General features: G+C 34.9%; 1 protein-coding gene across 1 annotated transcript in view; it reads right to left on the bottom strand.

Annotated features, from left to right (window-relative positions):
- Positions 1-13,008, bottom strand: part of LOC138334297 (serine/threonine-protein kinase 10-like) — a 71,604-nt gene that overhangs the window by 33,641 nt on the left and 24,955 nt on the right.

Genomic DNA, 13,008 nt, shown 5'->3' with positions numbered 1-13,008 from the left:
AGCTCTATGGAATTATAATCTTGAAGCTCTTTAGATGATTCTTGTAGCTCTTTTGACAATTGTTGTAGCTCTATGGATTATATTCTTGTAGTTCTTTAAACTGTTCTTGTAGCTCTTTAGATTATTCTTGTAGTCCTATAGATGATTCTTGTAGTTCTATGGGGTTATTCTAGTTGTCCTATAGATGATTCTTGTAGTTCTATGGGTTATTCTTGTAGTCCTATAGATGATTCTTGTAGTTCTATGGGTTATTCTTGTAGTCCTATAGACGATACTTGTAGTTCTATGGGTTATTCTTGTAGTCCTATAGACAATTCTTGTAGTTCTATGGGTTATTCTTGTAGTCCTATAGATGATTCTAGTAGTTCTATGGGTTATTCTTGTAGTCCTATAGATGATTCTAGTAGTTCTATGGGTTATTCTAGCAGTCCTATAGATGATTCTAGTAGTTCTATGGTAGTATTCTTGTAGTCCTATAGATGATTCTAGTAGTTCTATGGGGTTATTCTAGTAGTCCTATAGATGATTCTTGTAGTTCTATGGGTTATTCTTCTAGTCCTATAGATGATTCTTGTAGTTCTATGGGTTATTCTTGTAGTCCTATAGACGATTCTTGTAGTTCTATGGGGTTATTCTAGTAGTCCTATAGATGATTCTTGTAGTTCTATGGGTTATTCTTCTAGTCCTATAGACGATTCTTGTAGTTCTATGGGGTTATTCTAGTAGTCCTATAGATGATTCTTGTAGTTCTATGGGTTATTCTTCTAGTCCTATAGACGATTCTTGTAGTTTTATGGGTTATTCTAGTAGTCCTATAGATGATTCTTGTAGTTCTATGGGGTTATTCTAGTAGTCCTATAGACGATTCTTGTAGTTCTATGGGTTATTCTTGTAGTCCTATAGATGATTCTTGTAGTTCTATGGGGTTATTCTAGTAGTCCTATAGACGATTCTTGTAGTTCTATGGGGTTATTCTAGTAGTCCTATAGACGATTCTTGTAGTTCTATGGGTTATTCTAGTAGTCCTATAGACGATTCTTGTAGTTCTATGGGGTTATTCTAGTAGTCCTATAGACGATTCTTGTAGTTCTATGGGGTTATTCTAGTAGTCCTATAGACGATTCTTATATCATTATAAACTACCTTAAAGTTTCATCCTGTACGAGACTATTAGTCTGAAAGTTTCTCTCCCTGGACCAACACCTTACGTCTGAGCAGACCAAACTTGACAGTACTGTCTGGTATATAAACAGGCAGTATCAAGCTCCACAGAAACAAGTGGATACCTTTCATCTGAATTCCAACACATAGCATACACAAAGAACCACATTTTAGTCAAAAATAATCTAATAAACTGCAGCCAGTGCCAATGGCCTAAAGTCAGTCAAGTCTACTACAAGCGAAACGTTCTGATATAATGCAATACTTCTATCTATTTTGAGCAGCAGAGTTTTCAGTTCAGATGTTTAGTCTTCAAAATACTGTAAATTGGTACAGGGGGTTCCTTCCAACAACAAAAGCAGCCATTGCTTTTACACAAAACATTTTAGTTCAGTTTATTGTACATTTGTTGTATATTCTCCATTGAGCTGCCTGTTTACTATGCTGTCTGCCTGGAAATTCCTCGGGGACTAACCAGATAATTGGCCTCTCTAATTATCACAGATCATATCTCCAATGACCACCTGTCATGTACAGAAATCCTCGCACATGTTATGTACATGCACATTCCAACGTATGCATCCCAGACACGGAGATGCAGTATTCATATTGAGAGTCATAATCAGTATAATTACAAAATGTTCCATATATATACGTTCCTAGCTTTTAACAATGCTGAATATAAAATGATGCCTTTTACCTTAAGTTTTGTGTGAAAGATTCCAATAAAAATTGGTTAAGATACAGGTCGAGTAATTTAAACAATATGATCTTCATACTCAATCTCACTATAAAATCTGTAGATCAATAAATATAACTAAGTGTAACACAGCATTTCAAACATTTTTTTAAATAAGTCCTTCTCAGTAAAGAATTTTATTGCAAATTTAAAGTCTTCAGCTGAGTGAAATGTTATTCTAGGAATTTCACAACAAACGTTAACTAGTGATAGACACATAGTGGGAGCAGGGTGACCTCTGACATTTTACATAGGAATAGAAAATCTAAATATTCATGATTCCAAGTTCATTATCATTCCAAGGTGAAAATATTCACTCCTTCCCCAGTGGTTCTTGGCATAGTAACGCAAGAAGACAGATAAAGGTCAAAAGGTCAGACACATGCCAAGATTATCTGTGTTAGCATCAAGGTCAAGGCCGTGTGTGTACCATATCATCTACAGAAATGTCAGCATTGTGACGAGGGGAGATAATCCAAGCAGTACATGCTATTGTTATATAGATTTAGAATACTTTTGTATGAAATGTCATTTGTCCAGGATGTCTTATACAATACAACTCTATGGTATATGAGTGACATCGCAGACACCATTTCTAATTTACAAAACAGGTTATATGAAATGTATTTATCAATGGAATATTCAGAATTGTAGACAATATTTTTAACACTCACACTTATACCAGATATTTTTTATCATAGACAGTTTTTATGATAAACAGGAATAACATCCCCAATTACGTCTCTCTGTCTCTTAGTAACTGGAATCTTGGATGACTAGATGGTGAGTTCAGAATTACATAATTTCACTGAGCAGACGGATCTGTCCGAGACAGAAGTAGCCAGATACATACATTACCATACCCAGACCTTACACAACGAATCGATTTGTAATTCTAGAATTTTGTTTTTCCTTGAGATGACCTAAGTTGTAGTGTCAGGCATGTTTTATACTAACTATTCCTTATCTTTTATTGATCTTATAGAAACACACAGTTACAGTAAAGGCCACAACAATAGTATATACATCATAATAGGGCAATGTTTATTTTTATGCAATGAATTTTTTCCAGTCTGAGATAAGATTTACAGATAAATTAACTAAATATCAACAGCAAGCAATAAGTTAAACACCTCTTATTAAAGATAAAGGGGCATAACTCTATCAGTTACTGAAATTTTATCATTCTCTCAATAGAAAGGGCAATAACTCTATTATTATAATTTCATAAAATCAAGGTGCTGACATACAGTTTATAAAATACATTTTTTTGGGTCACACCAAACTAGTACTCGTGGTAGTAATTTTGAAGTGTTCCTTTTTAGTGAGCTAATTGAAAAACAGTAAAATAATTAAGTAAGACTCACTCATAAATATAAATGTACATCAATATGATGGCAGAAATTATATCATCATTTGAACATCGATTCAGAATAGACTACAATTCCTGTTGTGTTGACTTTTACATGGACATTACAGCCTTGCCTTTGTTTGATTCAGCCTAGATTACTTCTGACGGAACACGAGTTGTGCCTTATGTAATATGAGAGTAACATTTACAGCTACCCATACGTGTCTAATTTGTACGTTCATAGCCAAGTTATCGACAGTGTCGACTCCGCTAGTTGTTGCTTTATCGATCAATTATTATCAAAAGTGGGTCAAATTATCCATACAAAATAGCAAATGCATCTCAGATTTTTTTGATGAAGTATCACAACACTGCCAGGACCAACTATAAATATCAAACCACGAACTCCAGCTTACAGACATCAATTACAATAAAGACCAATTAGGGAGTCAATACAACATTCTACAGTCACCCGAGTACCACACATCACTCAGTGCACATCTCCAGGCCACCTTGACCTACGTATTAAAAGTCAGATTCCGTCACATAAAATGAGATGCCTAATTGTTGAGTGACTGTTACCTGTCCTGATTTAGACGATTGATTTTCCTCATCTGTTATGGTGATAACTCTAATTTGGATATAGATTAAGGATAATAGAAATGTATGGAACTTCTAAAGCTAATGATGCTAAATGTTCACAACACAGAAATCAATAAGGTTTGATTTCACTGCCAAAAACTTACTCTGGCTCTTAAATTACTTTAAAACAATACTCCTCTTACAACGAAATTCTGTTCTGGTGAAATATTTTTGAAACTGGCTATAAAATTTGATCAAACATTGCATTATATAGTGTGGCCTTAAGATAGAATTGGACACACTTCGACATCTTCTCATTTTCATAATTCATAGAGGACCAAATGATAAGTGTCATACATCCCGCAATGGTTTCTAGAAGTGGAGCTTTCAAAGCAGTAATTGCTTCGTATACCAAGACAATTATGTGTTTGACTCCCTGATATTGAGTATTAATTTTGATACAAAGACAATGTGTGATTATTTGTAACTATTTGATAAATTTCAATTGGCTTTTCAAATTTTTTAATTGCCCTCGGCGCTTATTGGGTCCGAGTTCCAAGAGACCAAGAGATCACAATCTTTTTTTTGTTTACGCCTCAGGTATTAAAGAGATAAATCCTTTAATGACAGAATGCATGGTAGCTACAAATTTTGGAGCTTCCACGCAACTGACCAATGTTTCTGCTGACAATAGTTGATGTATGTAACACGACTGACCAATGTTTCTGTTGACAATAGTTGATGTATGTAACACGACTGACCAATGTTTCTGTTGACAATAGTTATGGTATGTATAAGGTAATTATACAGCCAGAAGGGAGACAGATGGACCTTCCTCCTCCAGAAGACAGCAGAGATAAGGAATGTTTACCTTAACAATCAGTAACAGCAAGGACAAAGCCATATAACAGCAAGGACAGAACCATATGATAGTAAAGGACAGATCAGTACAAATATGGTCAGAACTCTTATTAACTACAAACATCCAAGCCACTTACAACAAAGTAAACACTACTCAACTGGAGGTGAAGTCAAAGACATTTAACATTATGGATTTGAAAAACACTTAGTTTGACTTATTGACTTAGAACAAACTGATCTGTTTTGCCAAAGACAGAAACATGTAGTTGAGCAGATGTCTTTTGGCAATCATCATCAATTTTAGCTACTATAAGTTTAGGGTGTATAGAAGCTTTCTGATACAGTGCCCAACCGTCTCTGTTGTAGGTTGTGTAGCTATATGACATCAGGTGGGTTTGAGTTTTATATTTGTCATACAGAAAGACAAAAATAAGATTGGCCAATTGTGACTCTCCAGAGATGCTCCTTGTTTATAGGTATGAACATTCATGGTGTTCTAAGTCAGTTTTCAATGGGTTGGTGATGTTTAATGTTCCACTGCTGTAATAGATCTGTACGGCTTCCAAAAACAAATTGTCTGCTTTTCTGCTTACACATCTAAACTTGGCATCTTTATATGGACTAAAAGTACACAGGGTACCAAAACAGCAATCTAGTGCCAACGTCTATCTCCAGCTGCTAAAACAACTAATACCACATTTAATTTCTTTTTGAAAAAGAACGACGAATCCTCAACAACAGTAATTTGAAAATGAACATTATTCATTCAATGGAAAGATTTTATCTTATCAACAGATACATATACAAAAGTACGAAAGAAATGAGAATCTGATAAGCAAGCAGAATTAATTTACTGATACTTATACAGCTGCTGCGGCTTCTATTGAATTAGAACTTTGTAATCAAGCCTCCAATCTGCAATCCAACCTGAACATTCTAAGAAACCGCAGTATATATATAACTGTCATTCCTAAACGAGCGTCTTTAAAAGGAAATTGTCGGAATTGAAGATCAGCAGGATATATATACCCTAACTGATGTTGATACAGTGGGATATATGGTGTCTGAGTAGGGTTTTTAGTAGGAAATATTCTGAGAGCAAAACAACAAACAAATAGGATTGGTACAACATTTGATGTCTGACTGCGACATATTCCATTATGGTTCTAACAGTCTTACACTGCCGAGACTAGGGTCTGTTATATTACTTGTAAACAAAGCTGTATTTCAGAAATACAACTTTCTTCCGTCGAAACTGATGTATTCTCATTTATAGATGTTTTAGAGACATTTATAAACTGCAGAGGAAAACAAAATTCATTTTATTCAATGATTCCTAGATAGAAAATTCTATCTCTGACTTTATCAGTTTGATATTTTATAAGGTCAATCATCTTTGAAGAAGAATCAGTCAGAAGAAGTTGACTGTCCTCACGATCTCATTATACAAGATACTAATGTAAATGAATACTTTTGCTTGAGAAACTCTAAAGGATATTTTCTGGTCCAAATGCAGTTGTTCTGGTTATCTAGCCTGTTAATTAGGCTCTATCAATGGACTGTATTACCTATAATGAAACTCATGACCAGGAAATGTTATCATATTCCCTTTTATAACAGCCACTATCACGAACACGCGCGATGCCTTGACCGAAAATTGAATTCTCTACTGACCATTACTAGCCAGCTATGGCCGTACTGTTGGCTATCAGTAAATAGATTGACCATCGTCTTAATGCATACAGTTATAGGGATCACTGACCGATAGTTTCCGCTGGTCTCTCACGACACTGCCCTCTGAGGATGGAGGGGGAAATCATTTGATATAGATGTGTACCGCGGGCCTCTCACAATGACGAGGAAATCATAGGCATGATACTGACACAAACAATGTGAAACGAGAAGACACCAACATTCATTTGTAAAGAGAAGCCTGATGGAATTGATTACATTGTCCAATACTGGCATCAATACTGGACTACCAAACCTGATCTGATGGTGCTCCATTCAGATATTGGTCCAAAACGCCGGCAACAAACATTAATCAAGGAGATGACATTCTCTATCTACCAGTAATTAACATTAAGTTCTGTCGACAACTGCTAGCAGAAAACTTTATCACCAAAAAAACCTTTCCATAACATATATTCATAAAGCAAATGGTTTCAATCACAATATACCCTGAAAGTATCGCTAGTAAGTGGGTCATTTATTACCTGCCTAATTCTGATATTTTATTTTTGTTGTCCTGCCTACCTTTTGACATCACGCAAATATGTGGAACATTGATGTCAAGCTTACACAAAATTGATGTTGGTTCTAGAATTACTGAGCAAAATAAATTAATCAATACAAACGCAAACAAATTGTGTTATTTTCTGAAATTTGTGAAACAGTCAAGTAACATAAAAATTTAATTACCACAAAAATCAGAAGGGGACAATGACAAGAATCTGTTACCGGCAAATAAAACTAATTACTAATGAAAATCTGTCTTAATTAGATATACTTTAAAAATGTGCACACGACTGAACCCCTCCACTCGCCCGCACTCTCTCACCAGCACCGACAAATTAATCTAATTTTGCTTGATTGTGATGATACACTGAGCAGCAATGAAGAAGCCATTTTAGAATGGTGATTACCTCGGCAATGTTCTGTGATTCCATTGCACGGCCTGCTAACCCCACCATGGCCCCTCAGCCATTAGTCACGGGGTCGTATATATACAGCTGGGGAGCGGGACCCCAAACCCATTCATACTTCCCCTGGAGTGATTACAGAAAACATGCTGTATTGTCATACATTTAACTATCCTCATTACCATATAGGGTAATTTTACTGGCCTTCCATGCTCATGTTTTGTCCTACAAGGTTCTCGTAAAAACCATGCAGTCACAGACCTGTATAGATACCAAGATTTGGGGGCGTCTATATATATATATCTACAGCTTCATGACAATTTTTTGGTTATATATCTCAATGTTAAATCATATTCTTTGTTCAGCAAAGTGGGAAAGATAAATTTAAAACAAAATTTTTTGTATAATATTTAATACTTTGAATAGGATTGTTAAACTCCTCACCTTTTTTTGTTGAATTTAGATGTCAATCAAAATGGGGTTTATTTCAACATTTTGAAACTCGGATGAAAAAAAGTTTTTTTATAGTTTAATATCTAAGAATTAGTAAAAACCAGTTTGTGCTTATATAATTAGAAGCTTTATATCTTAAAATATCTTGATAGATATATTGCAAGGTTTTAAGCTAGTTTGAAGTAAAGAAAAGACAGATCAAAAGTGAACAAACACATTATCTAGAAAACTTGGACTTTTTGTTTGTTAAAAGTAACACAAGAAAATCCTCTATAGCATTAATAGATAAAGTGTTGTGTATGGCTGCTCATTGGTGCATTATCATCTTTCCAATGCCCTTACTAATGCAGTCTAAAGATAGATGTTCTCCAATCTCACAACTGCAATGGATTTTTCACTAGCATTTGAATTTCAAAGATTATAGCCATTTCACCACAAAATCAATCTCTAAGCAGACAAAGCCATCTAAAGAAATCTTGATTCATTGCAGCCAGCGTGAATCATTAGATGAGACTCGCGAAAGGGCACCATTCTTGTGACTTGGGTGCTCTTTCTCAGCGCCGAGGTCAAGGGTCAAAAGAAAAGCAGTGTTCCACACTGTCGTTAAATGTGCAAGAAGTGTCTTTTGTAAACTTGAGCTTGGATGTGTCGGCATGTGGTTTAATCATGTTAGATAAGGGTATGAAAAAATCAATATCTGTACCGACGACGGCAGACCCACAGACGCAAGGAATCCAAGAAATAAACACTTCAATCTTTTACAGTGTAATTGGAGTCTGTCCCCAAATGATGTCATTCTGTTGGTGGGGAATAAATCATTATGATGAGTAACAGCGTTTTTATTCTCACATAGAGCTGCAGCTCCCCTTTCAGTTCCCTTCGACTGCTAGCCCTCTCCAAAACTCATCCCCATTTCAGTCAATCTCTACTCCCAGTTTTCATATTCCTCCCTCTCATTTCCTTTGTTGATTTACATCAGAACAATTTTAGCACTGACAATACATCAGCTACTTTGACCTGTAACAATCAAATCTTTTACAATTTTTTTATTACAATCATATCCAATAATGTGTTTAACTGCAATCACAAACAGGATGCATGGAATGGGATATAATTGTGTAAAGTTTAAATTTGTTGGTTCCCAAATAAGTTGCAGACATTTCATTAAGAAATGCTAAAATAATGGACACAGTTAAAATACATTAAGAAATGTTAAAAAATGGTCACATTGATCGCAGGCTAATGTAATGTATATGATTTAAGGGACATTTGGTTATGTATATGGCTTCCTAATACCAATACCTAATAAATTGATAATACCAGCTACACATAAAGACTAGAACAAAAGGGTGATGGCATTTAGTCTGTTAGGATTGTGTGGTTTCCAAAATCAGAGCAGACGATATCTCCATAATTGTGACATCAGGAAGCGCAACGTTTCCATGGAAATGGAATAAAAAACATTGATAGTTCAACAGCAAACACCAATCATCTTGACATTTGTGATTTCAAAAATGGCATTTTCATTTCTGGAAAACTTTTACTAAATCACCTCCTGTGAAATAATGATTCCTTAATGACAGACTTGGAGATGTTTTCAAAACAAATTTAGACTTTCAATAAAAAGAAAAGTACTATAACCAGTCATGTTTTCTGTTCTCTATTTTCTATATGTAAACATGTTTTCTGTTCTCTATTTTCTATATGTAAAATCCTAAAAGATGAAACTGTTTTGATATTTGGAAATCTGGGACACTACCATTACCGTGGCAACAGAACGATGAGAGAGAGTATATTGGGGAGGTATTGACGTTCTGGCGGTTGTCAGCAGAAAGGTGTTGAAGCAAACCCATGAGAGTTCGATGGCGGAACCGAGGCTGACGTAGCGGTGCCGAGTAGGGATGAGTCATCTGTTTGGTTCATCAATATCGGCCGTTTTACCATCGTCGGCGAAGGTCACCTACCAGCCGTCAATAAATCACATAGCATTTCAAAATATATGCCCCACACGCGTCCAAGTTTGTCTCCGCATCTGGGAAGCTGTCCAAAAACATATTACAAGGAGTGGTTTATTATTTCTGCACAAGAGTGCACAGTCAGCAAGAAAAAGGACTTGGAGTGACTTCCTAATGTTTTTGTCTCATTCGATATAAATCTATAGAGCTTTTCCTCCATAATCTCTCTCTCTGAATGCATCAGATAATATTATATCCATGTCTGATTGTAATTCTCTAAGGTGTCTCTGCTGGGGTACAAGCAAAATGAGCTGACTTCATTACTCTTCCGTATAATTATGAATTAATATTTACATGTTTATAATCGTCTTTTATAAATGATCAGTCTAACATTCATGCACTGCTCTCTAAGAGGTTACATGACCTTTGACCTAAATCTGCACTAAACCAGTCGTCACATACTTTCTTCATCTATTTTGAGCAACAAAATAATTATAATCTCACAAAATCAATAATTGAAGTGTTTCGTCCAAACTGCACAGCAGGCAATCCTGCTGTGTTTTCTACATAAGACAACAAAATTATTAATAAAGAAAGTCTAAAAACATCTGTATTACCCCACAATAATTCCACATAATTTATCTTAACAGTGCTTCCTTGTGACATAGAGAGTAAAAGACTGAACGGTATAACAATCACATGTGATTTGATTATCAGCTCAAACCTTCGTGTGACAATTACTAATCATGGTAATCATTTAAACACTGAGCCAGCCTACTGAATTAAGAGGTCAATATTTCATGAAAACCTCGATATGTCTATAAGATATAAATGATAATAAATGATAAGTCACAAACATGTATAATACTACATACCACATACCCATTTCATGGTAGGGGCATATTTTTGTAATTAGGTTATTTTTTTTTTTTTTTTATCAATTAATTTCATAGAAATATCCTGGCATCAGCTTTTTAATACTTAATGTTTGTGTTTTACTTTATAATTTTTCAAATGTGCAAACTAATCATTGTCAAGATATGGCAACACACCAAAAACATTTTTTTTTCTAGAATATTCAGTAATATAAAGAAGGTTGCATGCTAACACTAATACATCCCCCGTCGCATTGTCTGTACATGGCCCATCCTCCGCGCCTATTTACACAGGAAGTACTGTATCTGATGGGGAAACGTCTCCGAACTAAATTAGCCACTAACAACACATATACAATTTCTCCAATAAAACGGCTGCTATATTATTATCATGTCTCCAGACTCTCGCACTGGAGGCTTCAGTATGCGTCTCCGAAGGGCTGATACAATGAATAAGTGCCGATTTGAAGTCTAATGCAAACATCAGTATCCATGGAAACTTTCACCTATCACAATTTAATTTGCAGACAAAACGTTCAATAATTTTTACACTAATCAAACTGAAACTCGGCCTTAACATTTGAAACGTATATTGATAATAAAACGTGTTGATTATCATAATTAAAAGTAAATTGATTGAGGATTATCCAATGACAGACAAATGTGTTTTAATAGCACAACCTATAATTACTGCTATTATTATAAAACTGCAGATCTGAGTAACATACATACGTGAGATTTTTATTACTTTTTTCCAGGTAAAATACCTAGGTCATCAAGGAAGATGAGAGCCTGGACAAATACTGAAATCTACACAAATTGATTAAATCATATAACAAATTAGCCATTTAGCTGATGATCTCCATCCTAGGGTTTGATATCAGCAAGCATAACATTACTTGGGACAGTGTTACATGACAGATTGTCATATAATGCAGGCAATTGTTGTAATGTCAATATTCATTTTGTTACTCTGTTTACTTGTAACATGTATCAAGCTACTACAACACAATCCACCAGACATGACAGCCAGCTCTTTAGACGTTATAACAGATATTGTAGACTTTCAGTAGAGTCAGCACATGTCGTATTGACTTTGTCTGAAGACACTTGGAATCCTGTATTAAGTTTTCTGCGTGTCTGGGAGTCTACTCCCACGGGCTGTTCTAAGTAACAATGGCAGTTGTCTGGACAAGCTTTATGGTAAAGCTAAGTACAAATTGTGCGATTTCAGAGCGTTACCTTTAGGCTCTGTACACATTATTTCTGTAGCACATGCATTCTTTCATGATGTCTGGGAGTTGTTTTTAATGCAGCTTCACAGAACATTCTCACAATACATATATTCAGCCTTTAATGAAGACAATATAGCATTTATTTTCACTTTTACAAGGATATTAATACATTGAAGAGACTGACAATATTAAAGCACAATTAAAACGACTTTGTCCTAAAACTGAGCTTTTTTAAACAGAATTACCTTTCTGTAATTAATATACATGTTCAACACAACTGACGACAATTTTAAAACTGGTTGTAAATGTTTCATAGCATTGGTGACTGTTTTGAAACTTGATTTAACAACGATGTCTATTATAATAATTACTACAATATCAAAGTAATACAGGAGTAAAATGACCAATCTAAACCTACACCAATTTGCAGACATATCTGTATACCAACACAACACAATAACCTATTTAGTATTCAGTATTTGTATTTTCATGGAACGAAGACTTTAGAATAATTAAGGAATAGTCTGTAAGTGTTTGTTTTATTATCATCCTAGTCCGACCAGTCTCCAGTTTAAAGGGAAGTAACTCAAATATTTCATTGGGTCTTTTTTTGTCAATTTTTATGGTGGTTTTTAGCTGATGCTCCAAAGTACATGTAACTAACTGCCAATTTGGCAGTTTTTCTTCGACTAAATGCAATAATTAATTTATTATATAACATGAAATTGGAAAGATTTTCACATCTGAATCATCATGACCTAGATTAAATACAAATGAAGTATTTTTGCAAAACCAAATCAGCTGCTAATACCTAAGTAAGACCAAGGAAGATAACTCTTACGTATATACACACAAAGATGTAATCAAATTCTTAGCATTTCAGTTCAACTTGGAATCCTTTCATGTAAATGATCAACGATCATCTGAAAATAACGTGGGATCACGATAAGCATTCTTTCCATATGGATGAACATCCCTGGTTCAGTCAATTAAATTCTCTCATTGAGATGAGTATTCAAGCTTCAGTGAGGGAATGATAAATACTGTGTACCAACTCTCTTTAGTGGATACTGAAATCCCGATCTCCATTTCAAAACAATTCTATGAAGATTAACATTTGGGGAGTCAAAAATGTACAGAAATTCAGAATCAAT

The sequence above is a fragment of the Argopecten irradians genome, chromosome 11, assembly GCF_041381155.1.
Source record: "Argopecten irradians isolate NY chromosome 11, Ai_NY, whole genome shotgun sequence".
NCBI lineage: Eukaryota > Metazoa > Mollusca > Bivalvia > Pectinida > Pectinidae > Argopecten > Argopecten irradians.
This window is presented reverse-complemented; position numbering and strand designations above follow the sequence as displayed.